Genomic DNA, 18,911 nt, shown 5'->3' on the forward strand with positions numbered 1-18,911 from the left:
GGAATAACCTGATAACTGCACAAGGTGACCTCACTAGCCTAGTTTCCTGCTCTGAGGCATGTTGGACTTCAGTGTTGAAGTAAATGTATGAATAACTACCAGGTAGACTTGCATATTTTTAAAGAATGTTCATTTGATTTGGGTAACCCCTTGTTTCTCTCCAGGTTCCTCCCATTTGTTTCTATAGCTTTCTTTGTGACTATTTTCATCTTGCTATCTCCTAATGTTCTGTACACAAAATGAGTGCTTAAATAGATGCTCAGTAGAATAAAGCACATGATATTCCAGAGGTGGCACATAAATAATATACTAGAGGAAGAATAGTTACAAGGCTGGGAACTGCACAGTTTACTTTAAAAACTGATGATACCTACCAGTTACCTAAGTTTGGCTATGCCTGAGATCATGGTGTTTTGCCAAGTATGTATTTTAATGTGAGCCTTGTGGGTGCCTCGTTTTCTCTGACTCTGTGCTTTGACCGCAGGTATCTTATGCCTGCTTCCTTTTTCCAGATGTGAATGTCCATTTCTTTTCACCCATAGTGTGGCACCTTAGCATATGCGTGCAGCTCTGTAGAGCTGCATTCAGAACCATAATTGTCAAACCACATTGCTTTGTGAATAACTGAAGCAAGAGCTTTGTGCCCAAACATCTGGATTTAAGGAGAAATAAAATATGCTAGTAGGTGAAACCTAGCCTGGATTTACTTCGCTCATTTTCCAACTTCTCATCATTTTGTATTAGCAGGCAAAAGAACAGATGCATGTGACAGATACAACATGGGGAACATTAAAATGCATGGATAAGAGTTGGTTTCATTTATATATTTATTTATTTTTGTTATTGATGTTTGAACTTGGGTCTTGGCAAGGGCTCTGCTACTTGGGGTACACTTCTAAAGTCCTGTTTTCCTTAGGGCTCTAATTCATTTACTCACTTATTTTAGATTGGGTGTCTTACATTTGCTTAGGGATGGCCCAGTTGGCAGTTCTACTAACAGTCTCCCTAGTAGCTGTGACTATAAGGTGGGCTACTATTCCACCTTATTGAGATGAGGCCTTGCTATCTTTTTGACCAAGCTGACAGGAGATTGAAATCTGAGGATCATAGTTTGAAGGCAGCCTGGGAAAGAAAGTCTGTAAGACTCTTAAATGCCTTTAACCACCCAACCACCCCAAAGCTGGAAGTGGAAGTGTGGCTCAAGTGATAGAGCACCAGACTTTAAGGAAACAAGCCAAGGGAGCCAAGGCCCCGAGTTCAAGCCCTACTTCTCTCTTGCTCGCACGCATGCACACACACACACACACACACACACACACACACACGAAATCCTCATGCTGTAAAGGTTTTGTAGGGGATGGGGAGTAAAAATCGCTCCAAAAGATGTCCTTGACCTAAATGTGCTCTATCCTCAGAGTTATCCAGAGCACAGGCACCTCAGGTGAGAGGAGCACTTGACACTGAGCCAGTAGAGGATTCTTCTGCTAGTTAATGCATCCTTAGGGCGGAGGTGGCAAGAGCAATTTATATACATCTAGTTTAGGTCACATGAGACCCTGGCACTCTTAGAAAATACACAAAAAATGTATGTAAATGCATAAAATATTCATGAGTATTTATTACCTGTCCCTCATCTATTTCCTTAAGGATTTTCTTTAAGGAAAAGAAGGAAGGGGGGGAAGGTCTCACCAAAACAGGGTCAGTATCTCTGGGATTCCATAGGATATCATCTTGGTACACTATTTTCCTTATATCACATGGGCATTTTCACAGATGCAGCATGAAGATCAGGATGGTTAATGCAATTCTAACAATGAAACCAAATATTAATCTGTGAAATATAAGACACATAATTCCCACACATTTAAAGTAGGTGTCTGCTGATGCTCAAGAACACTGTCTAGTACTTTTGCATTGTGCTATTATATCTCACTGAGGCTTTTTATAGGCCAGTGATACTAATTAATAACATTTTCACTTCCTGGTGGCCAGCCATTATAGATATTATGTCAGAAAACATGATCAATGATGTGAATGGGGATTTTATGTCTCATTAGTAGGATTGGGTCCTATGGTATATGGTGCAGGTTTCTTTTTTTTACCAAAAAGGTTGGCTTTTGTCAACAGTACTTGTTCATTATCTGCTTTATATAAACTATAGCAGAAAAAGGACTTTTGGAGAATAAAAATGAGGCAACCTTCTCTCCAGGTTATGAGTTAATGAGATGTATACTTGACTACTATAGCAATTAAACCTTTATGCCTGATTTCCAAACAAAACTCTATTAGACTTGTAGAAGGTTCTTCATAGCTCTCTGTCTCTGTCTCCAGAATTTCCAGTTTCCTTATCTCTCCCTTGGATACAACTAACACCTGGTAATCAATGTCTACTGCCAGCAGTACAGGCTCCTCTCTTCTCTTCTCTACTCATTTTGGGTTTGGGAGAGGCATACCATTGATTCTGTAAAGTGGACTGTTAACTGGTTATGGTTCAAGCTTTTTAAAACTTTTTTTTAAATCATGCACTCACAAAAGTTATTTTGGCTTTCATTCAAAATACGTTTGGTAAGCTGGGTGCTAGTGGCTCATACCTATAATCCTAACTACTAAGGAGGCTGAAATCTGAGGGTCATAGTTCAAAGCTAGCCTGGGCAGGACAGTCCATGAGACTCTTGTCTCCAATTAACTACCAAAAGGCTGGAAGTAGAGCTGTGTGGCTCAAATGGTAGAGTGCTAGCTAGCCTGAGCACAAACAGAATCATGTCCAGGCCTAGCACCAAAAAAAGCTTGATAAAGTTTTTAATCATTTGTGATATAAAATATTTTAGTGTTTTTTTAAACATTTTAATTTTTGCTACAGTAATCCAGTGATTTGATTGTAAATTCAATTTAAGTCAGTTTTTTATGCTTTCATAAATGAACTTTACATGACACATTTAGCTATAATGGAATAAGTAGGAAGGAACTACTAACTGTGCTTACTAAATCATGATTTTCATTTTAAATTCTGCCACCAATTATGCACAGATTTTTTTTTTTTTTTTTTTTTCCAGTCCTGGGCCTTGGACTCAGGGCCTGAGCACCTTCCCTGGCTTCTTTTTGCTCAAAGCTAGCACTCTGCCACTTGAGCCACAGCGCCACTTCTGGTCGTTTCCTATATATGTGGTGCTAAGGAATCGAACCCGAGGGCTTTATGTATATGAGGCAAGCACTCTTGCCACTAGGCCATATTCCCAGCCCATGCACAGATTTTTAACTGAAATTGCTAGTAAATTTCCATCTTTGCCTGATGTCAGTCAGCTCTTCTTCTTCTTCTTTTTTTTTTTTTTTTTTTTTTTTTTTGCCAGTCCTGGAGCTTGAACTCAGGGCCTGAGCACTGTCCCTGGCTTCTTTTTGCTCAAGGCTAGTACTCTGCCACTCAAGCCACAGCGCCACTTCTGGCCGTTTTCTCTGTATGTGGTGCTGGGGAATTGAACCCAGGGCTTCTTGTATATGAGGCAAGCACTCTTGCCACTAGGCCATATTCCCAGCCCCTAGTCAGCTCTTCTTTCAACTAACTGAAAGGTATTTCTTTATGTATAAGTAATGGATTTTTAAAAAATCCTAAAACTCTTTTATAAGGTTTTTTCCCCCTAAGTTTATACATATTGGTAGTTTCCCCCCCTAGCTTAACACTTTACAATGGTTTTCACAGCATAAATCACATCACAAATGGAAACATCTCCATTTTCTTTTTTTTTTCAAATATACTTCTTTTTTAAATTGTTATTATCAAACTGATATACAGAGGTTACAGTTTCATACATTAGGCATTGGATACATTTCTTGTACTGTTTTTTACCTCATCCCTCATTCCCCCCTCCCTCCTCCCCCTTCCCCTTTCCCCCCTGAATTGTTCAGTTCATTTACACCAAACAGTTTTGCAAGTATTGCTTTTGTAGTTGTTTGTCTTTTTTTACCCTGTGTCTCTTGATTTTCGTATTCCCTTTCAATTTCCTAGTTCTAATACCAGTATACACAGTTTCCAATATATTCAGATAAGATACAGAGATAGTGTAGGTACAACCAAAGGAAGGGGATACAAGAAGATCATCAATAATAGAAGCTACAGTTACACATAGCATGTTGAAAGTAGTTACAACAGTGATATAACAATCGTTTCCATACATGGAGTTCATTTCACTTAGCATCATCTTATGTGTTCATAAGGGTATAGCTATTGGGCTCTTGTGATCCTCTGCTGTGACTTGCCTAAACCTGTGCTAATTATTCCCCATAAGGGAGACCATAGAGTCCAACATCTCCATTTTCTAAATGTTCTTTCCACAACACAGGTTTGGCCTTGAATGGTAGATTAAACATTCATTGTTACAAAAAGCCCCCCGCCCCCGAAAAAAAAAATCCCATACAACATATTTATGCCATGGAACACATGGCGTTTTTTTAGAAGATTTAAAAAAAATATGTTGTCTCACCTTTAAATTACACCATTCTTATAAGTACCACATGTCTGACAAACACTGTGTAGCTCAAAATATTTTCATAATAAATGATTGTTGAGATTCTGCCACAATAGATAGTGATCTGTGGTGTCCTAACTAGGGAGACATTAATGCAGGAGCTTATTACCTTAAGGATCCTCCTACTGAGCTCCTAGGTCCCACCTGTAGCTATCAGCAGGGTGCCCTGGTTATTCTATGCATTAAATGAGAGGCAATATATTATCTTTCTCATTTGCACATTAAACAAGTAGATTTTGCTAGTGTTTTTCCTACTGACCATGAATGATTATTATTTCCTTACTTCCAGAGACCAAGGTCTCCGTGTAAACTACCTTGGCACTTCATCAACCAGTTAAATCATAGCCTCCTGAAAGGAAGGACTGAAGAGTGCTTTTCAAAAATCCCTAGATAATGCTAATGTTCTGAAAAACATTATTAACCTTCCTGGGATTTAAGTCACCACACAGATCACCTGGGATTTCTTAACTTGGCGATTGTCAATCAATGAGTGTACAATGAGCCCTGAAAAGCTTCCTTTATTACAAGCTTCCAGAACCTGCTGGTTGGTAGACTTCACCACTTTTGAGTACAGGGTCAACAACATCCCTCCCTGCTTTTCAATGTTACCCGATTCAGCCCTCAAGGCTACCTGTAGGACATGGAACTATTGTGGTGTCAAGAGGGCCTCAAGGTCCAGCTACTGTGGCTGCAGAACACAGCGGGTTTTATTGTGAACAAAAAATAAAGCTTTTCTCATCTTGAAACCATGATAGTAGTTCAGTATGTTCTTGGCCTTTATTCTTTATCTATTGAACATCACAGAGAACAGTTCAGTGGTTTGGGCTCCTCACTGCAAAGTGAACTAAGGCTGTTGTGGAGAAGCCACAACACAAAATGTTGAGTTACAAGGACAAGAAGGAATGAGAAACACATTGATAGCATGGTTGGGAATTTCCATTTTTATTTATTTCTAGTTCTATTGGCAGTTGTCACCTTTCTATAAGAAAAATAACTTTGGGCTAGGCACAGAAAAACCTGTAATTCCTGTATTTAATCGAAGCAGAGTGATTATGAGTTTTAGGGCAGCCTTGAGCTAATAATGATACCCTGCCTCATAAAACAAAAGCAAAAAACAACAACTTTCAAATAAAATTAATTCATTTATAACTACAAGTTTTTATTTACAGGTTGGTATTTAGCCTTTACCTACTGGTAACCTAATATTAGTATTAAAAAAAAAAAAAAGAAGCAACCTATCTGGAAGATAGATTCAACTGGTCACACACCAGGGTAGCAAGCACAAGGACCTTGGTTCAAAACCCAGTACTACCAAAAAGGAAAGTAATGGGAAAAATGAAAACAAATTATACCATAGTAGCTGCTGTCCCACATTCCTTGAGGGACCCCAGGATCCCTGGCATGCTTCTTACCTAGCACCTCAAAGACTGGCATGAGCACAATCAGGAAAGCCTAACACCCTGCTGTGTTCTGTTTCTTCAGTGTGCAGTACTTCTGATTAAATCCTGTAATTTCACCCCAGCTTATATTTTAATATGTAATCATAAAGGCAAGGCATCTTATCCATTATCAAGTCCAGTAACTCAGTTATACAAGCCAAGTCTTAACAGATAGAGATTAAGAGACCAGTCCCAGGTCATCCCATAGCACTAGCCAGGCCCCTCACCTTCCTGGGCAGGAGATTTTTGGCTGTCCTGTAGTGGTAATTAAATCTTCTTCTCTCCATTCTTGTTTGATTATGTTTTGGACAAGTAAGATCAGAAGAGAAGCTACTTCAGTTCTGTTGTGCAAATATTTATTGTCTAGCACTGATACTGTGATAGAGCACAAGGAATGCACAAGTATTTTAACGCACTGTTAGAAATCCTGTACATCTCTATCCAGTACAAATAAATAGCAGTGCCAGGCAACAGATTATTTGGTACCCAAACAGTGTGCAATGAAGACTATTAGTGGGGGAGGGACTGGGGAGATTGATGAAAAGGGTGACATTCATCAGAATGCAACCTGTTCACAAACTCACATGTTGAATTGAAACCTCTTTGTATAACTACTTAAGGATAACATAATAGGTAATAATAGTAATAAAAGACTTATCAGTGCTTCAAAGAATATAAGAGGAATGGATAAAGACATAAGTGGGTGGATGGATAGGATTTGGGGGACTTGAGTCCTGACACATACCCTTTCTTCTCCAAAAGCTTAGCTCTTCAATTAGAAATTGCTGTTGTTTTAACTTCAAAAGTGTAAGACAAATGTGCTTTATTTACTACCTATTCACCCAGTTTCTCCTGGAAGTTTTGAGTAATAGTATTGCTTGAAGTTTTCCCTTCATAAGAAAAAAAGTTAAAATCTGTGAATCATTACTCCATCTTAAATCTGATATTGATATGGAAAAATAAAAAAGGGAGCTCAGGTAGGTAAATGATTCAGAACTTCTTTCTCTCTATACTAGTGAGTTATTGTAACCCTCACACTAGCATACCAGATTTCTTCACTGTCTTATCTTTTTCTTTCTCTCCTCCATCTAATGCCTAAACTGAAAGAGATTAATTTCTTCCTTTTACTCTCCTAGCAAAGGTTGGTGTAATAACAGATGTTGACTATCTAGAACAGCTGATATTTCCTACTGCCTATAAAAAGGGTCTTAAGATATTTAAAGTGTATGTAAATGGTACCCATAGAAACAGGAGAAGGGAAGAAGTAATCCTCTTGTGCTCTTGAGGATATTCCTCATTTGCAGGCATAGAAGAGGTTACTGAAAGGTTATCTTGCTTCTCAGAGGCAGTTTTTATGTAGGTTCATTGGAGTAAAGATCTGAAGGTTATCTGAAATGGATGGTAGCTCAGATGACACAGTAAAAAGGAAGTAAATATTAAATTGAAGACATACAGAAAAAATACACATAGGGGAAATGTGCATTTTTATCTTCCTAGGAAAGCTATGCAAGTTGGTAGTTCCTTTTGAAGGTAGACGATATGAAAGTGAATTTGATTTGCTCTGGTTCTTGGTCAGTGCTCCATTACCAGTCACATTAGCTTTTCATGGAAGCCCATGGAATTCAAAGGGAAGAGCACACATTAGGATATGTACTGTCTGGTAACATTCTCATGAACATCTGTTTGGGTGTCTTAAACAAGGTTTTGATTAGGTTGTAGACTTTGCATGTTTTGTAAATTCAATATTAAGTTGGATGCAGCCTGATGGAATTTGGGCTCCCCCTCCCCCGCATCTATTTTGTTACTTGAAAAAAATTATCTTTAAGCTTCTCTACCTTCTCTCCAGCCATGGATCACCTCGGCCACAGGCCAGCAGTTCGGTAATAAACTTTCTCTCCTGCCTGAAAAAAAAAATTATCTTTAAGTAGTTGTACAAAGAAGTTTCAATTTAACATTTCAGTGCATCTTGATCAGTATGATGGAAGCATCATTCTCCTGTCATCTCTCCCACCCCATGAATTTGAGGTTTTCTATAGAGAAAAACCTTTTTGTTTTTAATCTACTTAAGTCAACATGCTTCTAACTGAGAAGCATTGTGATTATAAAATAATTGCCAATGGTCACTATAATTCTTATGTATAACCTATCATCTAGGACTTTTCTATCATTTCTTTAAGATATAAAATTGATAGTACTGCAACATGTTGGTAGGAACTACGTCAGTTTAATAATTTTCAGAACAGATCCCCAAAAATGATACCCCAAAAAGGTTGTCTCAACAAACACAAAGAATTGGGTGAGAATATTTCACTGTCATTCCTCTTAGGTCATACCTGAAGTACAAACTACACCCTGCTCCTGTTAACTGACCCATTAGCATATGCTTGTTACATGTGTGCCATTTTGTATGGATTATTACATTATATCTTTACAACAGTGCTGTGAAGTAAGTTATCATCACCTCACTTCAGGGGTACAGACACTGAGAGTTACATCAACTCCAAGGCAAATGAATGGGAGCATGGTTGGACTCCAAGTACTGGGCTCTAGAGCCACAGGTTTGAATCCACTGAACAGCCCCAACAACTGACATGGTTGTTACCCTTGGTTCTAATGCATGCTATGGTCCCATTAGTGAGACTGGTGTGTATTCCAACTCAAGCACCTAGGATATAAAAAGAGCTGACAAAGGAAAAACACTGGAAGTTTTTAGGTGCACCTTAAAATCAAAACAAAACACAGTTCTACCTAAAAAAGCTGAGAAAAGTCCCACTGTCAATAATCAGATCCTAAGATATTCTCAGGTCTTTGTACAGAGAACACAGAAGCCATCTTATTACACAAAGAAAAGCACACCAACCCTACAGGCAAAGCTCCAAAACATTTCAGGGTCAAGCAGGTGACATGAAGCCGGCCAGGCTTTGTTCTTTGATAGATCATAGTTTTTGCATTGTTAGGGCAAGCAATCTACATCACTTCCATAAAGAAATCTGTACTCTCCCGTATTTCTGACAACCCGAGAGGCAGCTGGTCATCTACTTAGCTATAGTCTTGGACTATTAACTTAAAATTTATCAAGAGAAGCAGTGTGTCTGGTTTTTATGAGTTTGGAGTTTTTGTGTGTTCATTTTTGCTAGTACTAGGGCTTGAACTTAGGGCCTTATACTCTGACTCAGCTGTTTTCTCATGGATGGCACTCTATTACTTGAGCCAGGCTTCGAGCCCAGCTTTTACTGATTAACTGGAGATACAGAGTCTCACAGACTTTTTTTGCCTGAGCAAGCTTCAAATCATGATACGTAGCCAGGCACTGGTGGGTCACGCCTGTAATCCTAGCAACTCAGGAGACTGACATTTCCGCATCCAGATTCAAAGCCAGCCCTGGCAGGAAAGTTTGTGAGACTCATTTCCATCTAACCACCAAAAAGCAAGAAGTGGTACTGTGGCTCAAGTGATAGAGTGCTAACCTTGAGCAAAAGAAGCTCAGGGACAGTGCCTCGACCCTGAGTTCAAGCCACAGGACTGGCACCCTCCCCCCCCCCCCCCAAAAAAAAAAGAGATCTTCAGATCTTAGTCTTCTGAATAGCTAGGAGTACAGGTGTGAGCCATTGTAATCAACACCCTGTTGATTTTTCTGTTTATGTATAGAGTCTGAGGTTGACCCTTTAAAAGTGCTCTTGCAGACCTTTGTCTCACTTATTATGGGTTGCTCGATTATCCCAGCCCAAGTTTTCATCACATATGGGTTGAAAGTGAGTTCCAGTTTTCCTGCGATACAAATATTGCAGGTTCTACCTCTTGTTATAACATACCACCAATTTAGCATGTGTCCTAGTTTTCCCACTTTCTAATGAAGCGTTCGTATTAATAGCTACATTAAAATAAGCCAGGATGGATTCTGTAGGTCTTTACTTCTCATTTCCAGATTCTGCCCGTGCAATTGAACAGATCTCTCACTTAAGCACTTGCTTAAGTCTGAAACTTGTTTGAACCCTTTCCATATCTTTCCCAGATGCAAAGCTAGTTGCATCTCCTTTTCAAGGGCAGAATTTGGCATGCCTGCTCAAGTAGAGAAAAGTTGTTCAAGGATGACTGAAGACAGTCATCCCCTTTCAGTCTCACAGGTAGTAGAGAGGCATGTGGTATTGCTGTCTGTACCAGCTGCTTGTTGTATCAGCCCTTCATGGTGTGCCATAGGCTGCAAGGCCTACTAACATCAGACCAGCAGGGAGCTGGGAAGTTTGTCAAGTGTATGTGAAATGTTTGTAGAGAAAGCAAGGCTGAATAACCTGGTGTTCTAAATGTTTTTGCTTCAGTGGGTCTATCATTAACGATTGTGTCTGTATCCCTACTTGCTTCATTGTTTGATTAAAACTTTTATTTCACAACAAACTTTTTTGGCCACAATAAACTTTAACAATTTTAGAACTACATTTGGCAAAATAAACAAATATGAAATTTTATTTCTCAAAGTCACCTAGAATGTGTAACTTACATAAAAACCATCGATATTTAGTATCCACCTTTGTAGCCATAGTGATTCCATCAACCAAACAAAATATACAAGACATTGATCGTCTGAAAAAGAAACCTTACCTACCTCAGAGTTAGATTTTTATGCCTCAGAATATCATGCCCAAAAACTATATGTGTGTTTGGAGTCATTCATTTATATACTGTTGTGTGAACCCCGACTTTTCATTTGGATCACATGAATTTCCTTCTGCATTAATTGTTCTTATTTATGTACTTAAAGTAAAGTAATGACTATTATCTGTTAACTCAAACAGATTGTGCTCATTAAAAATAATTAATAGTTTAATTTTTCCCCTTAACTTATGAAATCAAAGAAGCTTTTAGAAATGTGTATTGATAAAGTAAAATGTCTAACATGGTTTTGAATAATGTAGTAAGTGGCTTTGCTTTTAAAAATATTTAAAAGCGGGGCTGGGAATATAGCCTAATGGTAAAGTGCTTACCTCACATACATGAAGCCTTGGCTTTGATTCCTCAGCACCACATATATAGAAAAAAGCCAGAACTGGTGCTGTGGCTCAAGTGGTAGAGTGCTGGCCTTGAGCAAAAAGAAGCCAGGGACAGTGCCCAGGCTCTGAATTCAAGCCCCAGGACTGGCAAAAAATAAAAAAAATATATATATATATACACATATATATGTATATGAGCTAGTATTAGAAATAAAAGTACTTTGTGGTAATGATACAAATGTAGTTCTTGACAGAATATAGTATCTTGGTGAAACACTATGCATTAAATGTACTTGAAATCATTTATGGCTCACATATCAGTCACGATTATATCCAAACAAGCTCTAATATTCTACCAATTATCAGTTTGATCTCCAAAAAGTCTTTATTAAAGAGTAGTATTTTAACTTACACAGAAAGTTGGTTACCACGAATGTATTAGAATTGAAATACCAGCTTAAACATTTAGCTAAATTTTTTCATGAGTTTACTAAGTACCTTAACCTCTAAAGAGAGAATGTTTCTGTATTAAATATATTAATGTTTGCAGAGAAGGTCTGAAAGTTAAAAAATGTCACATTTGTGAGCCTAAATGGTTAATGCACTTTTAAAGTATATTGCTATAGCGTATCTGTATTGGAAAAATTAGCCTTCTGAATTACACTGGGGACTCTCTATTAGAAACATATGGCTAAGAACACAGCTGAGGTATAGGAAGGTACTAACAAAAGTATTTTCTGCTGTGTGTTTTTTTTCCCTTAAGTCTACATTGACATATGAGAATTTTGCTTTTTAGAAATCACCTTGAATTTAAAAACATTTTTTAAATACATGCATTTTCTTGAATAATACTAATGTAATAAACCAATTTTCTGGTCAATAAGTAAATTGTTCAGAGATATATACCATTACTATAGATGATAGGCCTTTTTCATACTCAGAAGTATCATGGTATAGGTATTATATTTTTATAGAAAATTATCTGCTTCTTAACTCTGGTCCTAATAAACTTTCATAGTTGATTCATATCTGTAATCTTTCTGAAATTTTGGCCCCTAGTCAAAGTGACAAATGATATAATTATTTCATTTTAAAATAATTACCAGTGAGATGTAGGATGTCCTTTCTCCTCTATTTCTACTCATATTCTGAATATTTCTTCACTAATTTTGTACAGCGAAAAGATCCTCCTTAGGTTATTTCCCATTGGTTATTACTTGTGGGACATTGTCGTGTTCCCTGAGGTAAATAAAGACCACTTGATCCTGGTGTTCTCATGCTTTTATTTACCAGATTCTAGGAAAGTGAACCTTTCATTTTCAGTTCTCTGGAACACAGAAGTTTCTTCACTGAAGCTACAGTGTGGTCAGATTTCACACGGACATTCCAGAAAGATTATGACCTCTGTGCAAGGCCCTGAAGCTTGGTTTTTACATATATACATACATATATATATATATATATACACACATATATATGTATATATATATGACTTTCTATGAAGGTCTACCAAACTGAACAAGGGAATCTTATCTGTTTTTCCTATTGTCAAACAAAAAATAAAATTCCAAGGCAATAACAATGTGCTTTGCTGGTAATAAGATTGTGGGAGCATAGACTTGGCTAAAATGATGAGATTGTTTTCTGAGATTTAGCATCAGGAAATGAACCATTTACAGTGTGTGATTTCAGAAATGAAAATATGAATAAATAAGCAGGCATTAACTGGTAGGCCAGAGTGCGGGGTGGGGATGGGGAGATAAGGGTTGTTTCATTTATATACATCAACCCCTGATTGGTTGTTGAGGCTCTCAGTCAATGTTTTCACAGTGCGAGCTGCTAGAATACCAATTTCATCAGCAATCTTAAAGGAAAAGAGCTTCCATGTTCAAAGAAACTTGAAAAATCCATAAGATCTCCTGTCTCAATCTCATAGATTTCTAGCACCATTGCCTTGGCACAGCTTCTGAATTCTACAAGTCAGACATCTGCCTAACTTTTCATAGCTATCATTCTCCATACTTCTTATTTTGACTTCAAAGCCTATTTATCAGCCTGATGCTAGTGGCTCACACCTGTAATCCCACCTACTTAGGAGGCTGAGATCTGACTATTGCGATTCAAAGCCAGCTGGGGCTTTTATTGTTCCATATGAATTTCTGGATTGCTTCCTCTATTTCATTAAAAAATGGTGTTGGGATATTAATGGGTATTGCATTGAATACTTGTAGATAGCCTTTGGCAATATTGCCATTTTGATTATATTAATCCTCCCGATCCAGGACCATGGGAGGTTTTTCCATTTCCTTAGTTATGACATAATTTCATTTTTCAAGCTTTTAAAGTTCTCCTCAAAGAGGTCTTTCACCTCTTTAGTTAAGGTTATTCCTAGGTATTTTATGTTTTGGGGGGTTATTGCAAAAGGAGTTGCTTTCCTTATTTCCGCCTCAGTCTTTGGGTCATTAGCATAGAGAAAGGCCGTTGATTTTTGAGGGTTTATTTTATATCCTGCAACTTTGCCAAAGTTTTGGATCAGCTCTAGTAGCTTGGGGGTAGAGTCTATAGGATTCTTTAGGTATAGGATCATGTCATCTGCGAAGAGAGAAACTTTAACTTCATCTTTTCCTATTTGGATCCCCTTTATATTTTCTTCTTGCCTGATTGCTCTGGCTAGGAATTCTAGTACTATGTTGAAGAGCAGGGGAGAGAGTGGACATCCCTGCCTTGTTCCTGATTTTAAAGGGAATGGCTTTCGTTTTTCACCATTTAGAGTTATGCTTGCTGTTGGTTTGTCATAAACTGCCTTGATTATATTCAGGAATGTTCGCTGGAATCAGGTTTAGGCAAGTCATAGCAGAGCATCACAAGAGCCCAATAGCTATACCCTTATGAACACATAAGATGATGCTAAGTGAAATGAAACGATTGTTACATCACAGTTGTAACTACTTTCAACGTCCCATCTGTATCTGTAGCTTCTATTATTGATGATGTTCTTGTACCTACACTAGCTCTGTAATCTTATCTGAGTATTTTGGAAACCATGTATACTGGTATTAGAAGTAGGAAATTCAAAGGGAATACCGAAATTGAGAGACACAGGGTAAAAAAAGACAAAACAACTACAAAAGCAATACTTGCAAAACTGTTCAGTGAAAGTGAACTGAACACCTGGGGGGGGGGGAAGGGAAAGGGGGAGGGAGAGGGGGGTATGAGGGACAGGGTAACAAACAGTACAAGAAATGTATCCAATGCCTAACGTATGAAACTGTAACCTCTCTGTATATCAGTTTGATAATAAAAATTTGGGGAAAAAAGCCAACTGGGGGTAGTAATGACTTTTTAAATTGAATTTTAATTTATTTTCATCATTCTTTTCTTCATGATCCAGATATTTTTAAATGCAAAGAAAATTAACTTTCCATGATATGTCAGGGATGGGCACTAAAAAAGAAATCAGACTGCAAATGAGTTATACAAATGAAAATATCAAACTGTGATCCAGTTATCAGGAATGACTCTTTATCTCCAGTTCACTACCAGAAAACCAGAAGTGGGGCTGTGGTTCAAAGTGGTAGAGCAGTAATCCTGAGGGAAAAAGCACAAGAACAACTCTCAGGCCTTGCATTCAAGCTCCATGAGAAAAAAAAAAAAAAAAGACAAAAATGAGAGACACAGGGTAAAAAAAAGACAAACAACTACAAAAGCAATACTTGCAAAACTGGTGTAAATGAACTGAACAACTCATGGGGGAGGGGAGGAAAAGGGGGAGAGGGGAATGAGGGATGAGGTAACAATACAAGAAATGTATCCAATGCCTAATGTATGAAACTAACCTCTCTGTAATTCAATTTGATAATAAAAAATATAAAAATAAAAAAATAACTTTGAAGTAAGCTCTACAATAAAAAAAGACAAAAAAATCATTTGTCAAGTAACAACTAAAATCTCAAGTGACCTTTTCAGAATTATTCTTTGAAAACAACCATATAAACATAACCTAATTATTCTTAATCTTAATATGCATGTTTTAAAAATAATCTCCCTTCCCAATGTTCTCTTTATTACTGTGGGCTTGTATGAACTCTCTGAAAATAAGATGGATTTTTATTTTCATACCATACTAAGATTTTACAGATCCAAGGCTATGATTCTCGGTAATAGAATCATGTAATAGCATCCATCAACACACTGTTTAGAGCTGTTTGGTATATGTTATGCCACTGACCTACAGTGTCACTGATACTGATAATTATGATGACACATAGGCATGAAAAAGGGAAATGAGAGACAACAACTAAATGGAATAATATTTACATGGAAAAGTATATCGCTAGGGTATAAAAAGAAGAGTTCTTTAAGAAGAGAGAGAATATTTTAAATGATAAAGGAGGAAATCCACTCTGTGTGGATAATCAAGAATAGCCTATAGTAGAGGAAAGCAAAAGGAGAAAGATATTTCTAGCAAACATGTTTTTGGAGAGATGGTCATTGATTGGCAAAATAATAGATTAAAAATAATAGAGATTAATCTTTAATAGAAATTAAAAATAATAGAGACCATAATAGAGATTAAAAATGAAAATCAAATGAGTTTAACAGTGGGTTAAGAAAACAATTTGTAAAGCCTTAGTGCAAGTAGGATAATGTAGGCTGTTTAACAAGCTTTTATTATCTTAATATTTTGTTATCAGAACATTTTAATACAAATTTTTCATTTTAACAGTGTCTACAATATTGTTAGATAAATATTTGTCAAAGTAAATAATTATTAATGATAATTTTGAGATACAAGCCTAGTATTTACAATGCTTGTTCTACACACGTTACTAACACTTCTTTTAATTTTGCTAACAGTCCGGCCATGAATTGTCATTCTCATTTTAAAAATGACATTGCTAAAGTTCAAGAAGGTTGAGCGACCTACCCAAGAACACAGGCCTGATAATATAATTGAAACCAGATTTGTCTCAGGCTGTGGTTCATGTTCTTTCTCTTCCCTACTGTAGTTCTCTGAATTGTTCAGGAAAAAAAACTCAATAGAGCCTACCTCCCCCCCACCCCCCACCCCCGTCCCTTTTCCCTTTCCCTTCACCCCACCCCGTTTCCCTCCTTTTTTTTGCGGGGGGCAGTCCTGGGCCTTGGATTCAGGGCCTGAGCACTGTCCCTGGCTTCCTTTAGCTCAAGGCTAGCACTCTGCCACTTGAGCCACAGCGCCACTTCTGGCCGTTTTGTGTATATGTGGTGCTGGGGAATCGAACCCAGGGCCTCATGTATACAAGGCAAGCTCTCTCGCCACTAGGCCACATCCCCTGCCCTCCCTCCTCTTTTCCTTCCTCCCTTCCTTCTTCTCCCCCCTCCCTCCTTCCTTTCCTTTCATTTCTTCTATTTTTCTTTCTTTGTTTCTCTTTCTTCCTTCCTTCTCTCCTTTATTTCTCTTTCTCTCTCCCTTTCCCTGTCTTTCTTTCTTTCTCCCTTTCTGAGTTGAGGACTAAACTCAGGGCCTTGCAGTTGCCAGGCAAGTGCCACTGAGCTAAGTGGCCCCTCAATAACCCCTCAATAATCGCTTTTTAATATCATGTTTAGGAGGAACATGAGGTTATCAAAAAAGAACCATTTGATCTCTACCTCTAAAGGGTTCCTATGCAAAGGATCTTTAATCTTCATAAGGGGCTTTAAAAGGCTATGTCATATAGTAATTTGTAATTTTGCTGAACTGCAAGGTGAATCTTAAGTTATAGAGAGGCGATTCTGTGGGAATGAGTCATTCACAGCATGTACCTGTCCAGCAGCAATAGCAGCAGCAGCTCAGTGTGATTTTGCTGTTCTTGCTCAGCTATGTAGAGTGCTCATAAAAAGATACAGCAACAACTGTCTCTGGGGACAATGCACCTGAAAGAAGTCAGCTGTTTAGTTGTGATATGATGCACAATGGTGAAGTCTTGCAATGAATGAGTCTGTGTTCAAGTTTTCTGTAAGAAATTTTATGCCACAAGATAGGTGCAAATTTTAAGACTCTGATCCAATATGCAGTTAAGAATGTTGTTAAACATTTGAGCAAATAAAGTTTTGGGTGATTGGTCCCTGGTCACAGAAGCTTAGAGGTGTAATACGTGTACCATAATTTGTATTTTCTGTGCTACTTTCCCTTTCTTTTGCCTTTTAAATAACTCTTAGTTTTTGGGGTTAGGCTAGTAAGTAAGCAATCGTATTATTCCCGGTTAAAGGACTGGGAGAGTGAATTAATGAAAAGAATCAGAGGTTTAGAGATATGAAATAGCTGGCATAAGGCCATGCTCTGGGAGACTGGGCAGAAGTGAGATCATAGCATAAGCCATCTGGTCTCAGGCTCCATTATTCTACTTTGCATCAGTTGAGCAAAAGAAAACAAAACAGGAAAGTATTTGGATTTTTTGCTACTCTCTCTTTTCAGTTTATTGAAGGGTAGTTTTTTTTCTTTAGAATCAAATGCCTAATGAAAATAAGCAACATGAAAAAAAAATGTAGGCTGGTGTTTCAGTAGAAAATGAAAACAACCCATCCTAGTTCCCACCATTTCTGATTGCTCTGCATTGGGTGCCCCTTTTAACGGTACAGGCTTAAGTGAGCAGAATATTTGTGTCTCAGAGCATCTGTGAATGTGGAAGCATTTGGTTTGCAACTTCTGGATTTTAAGAACCAGAATAAGTGTAACATTCCAGTGTAATCCCACCTTGAGCTGTTAATGAGTTTTTGAAAAGCCTTCCAAAGATATTTCCAAAAGCTGTGAGACCTTTCTGTATTTTCACCTGAAACTTTGGCCTTCAGTGGGTTGGGCAAGATCCGCTGTGGTAGGACCTCAATCCCTGTTTCCCTTTTCAGAAGCAACTGTGGAAATACCAACACGTCTAAGATTTACTTGAATTTTATGACCATCAAATCACAGAAACAAGACATTACCACATTGGCACATCTTGTGGTTTCCATGTGGTCTTTCCCCAGAACCCTGCCAGTGTCTTGAGGTAGCTTCTTGGCTTTCACAGTGTTCCTTCAGAGACTTGCCACTTGCTTTTTTATGAATTCTGAAAGCCAGCATTCATCCTTAAATATATATACCTCATGTGCTCAACTCTACCTTAAATTGGTGGAGAATTGTAGTTTACATTTTGTATGTATAATTAATTAATCCACCTGTGACTCTTTTGCTTTTTCTGTGTACAATGTTCAAAATAGAAAGGGTAGTTAGTTGTAATTGACTTGTTATTTATAATATGGGAATTGATTTCTTCTCATCATAGCCTTTTTTATGAATAATTGTTTACTTAGTATCATTGTTTACAATTTTTACTCCTATTTTGCTGTCAACATTTGAGGAAATAAGAAAAAGGATATAATTTATCTTCCTACTCGTAATGTACCAGAAATATTGTTTCCATTTACAATACTTTCTATACAAAAATAATGAGAGGGTTATGATGCTAATGAGGATATGCATTTCAACAGTTTTTTAGTCCTACATGTATTTTGCAAAACACTAGCATACTTTTAAATAACTTAGAGAACTTCTGATGAGAACTCATATTGTAAATGCAATTATAGTTGATTATATTTGGATGTCATTTTCCAAAACAACAAGGATGGAATTCTTCACTTAGGAGGCTATAGCAGTGACAGAAATTCTAAACCTAGTGAAGGCAACATGGGAATTAGTGTCTATTCGGGAGTGATATACTTTCTTAGATGCTGGAGAATTACTTCTAAAGTTGTGCGTTTATGGCGGTGATAGATACAGCTTTCGTTTTAGAGATTTGTTTGGATAGAGTGAACGTGAAACTTTCTCAAAAGAGTTTTTTAGTTAAAAAAAATACCATATTCATCTTGTTCATCAAACTTTTGTGTTTACACATCTTCTGCTAGATATATCCTTGCCACCTTCTGCCACCTCAGTGTCTCCTTAATCCATAGTGTTATATTTGCTCATGTTCAAA

The 18,911-nt window shown here is 37.5% G+C and overlaps 1 protein-coding gene and 1 long non-coding RNA gene across 2 annotated transcripts in view; both read left to right on the forward strand.

Moving 5' to 3' along the window:
• Positions 1-18,911, forward strand: part of Gnaq (G protein subunit alpha q) — a 271,646-nt gene that overhangs the window by 171,038 nt on the left and 81,697 nt on the right. The gene's annotated exons all lie outside the window — the stretch shown is intronic.
• LOC125340441 lies at positions 5,783-8,780 on the forward strand. Its single transcript, XR_007208765.1, has 2 exons — positions 5,783-7,646; positions 8,183-8,780. It is a non-coding gene; the product is annotated as an uncharacterized LOC125340441 (long non-coding RNA).

This window comes from Perognathus longimembris, chromosome 1 (genome assembly GCF_023159225.1).
Source record: "Perognathus longimembris pacificus isolate PPM17 chromosome 1, ASM2315922v1, whole genome shotgun sequence".
In the NCBI taxonomy this organism is placed as follows: Eukaryota; Metazoa; Chordata; class Mammalia; order Rodentia; family Heteromyidae; genus Perognathus; species Perognathus longimembris.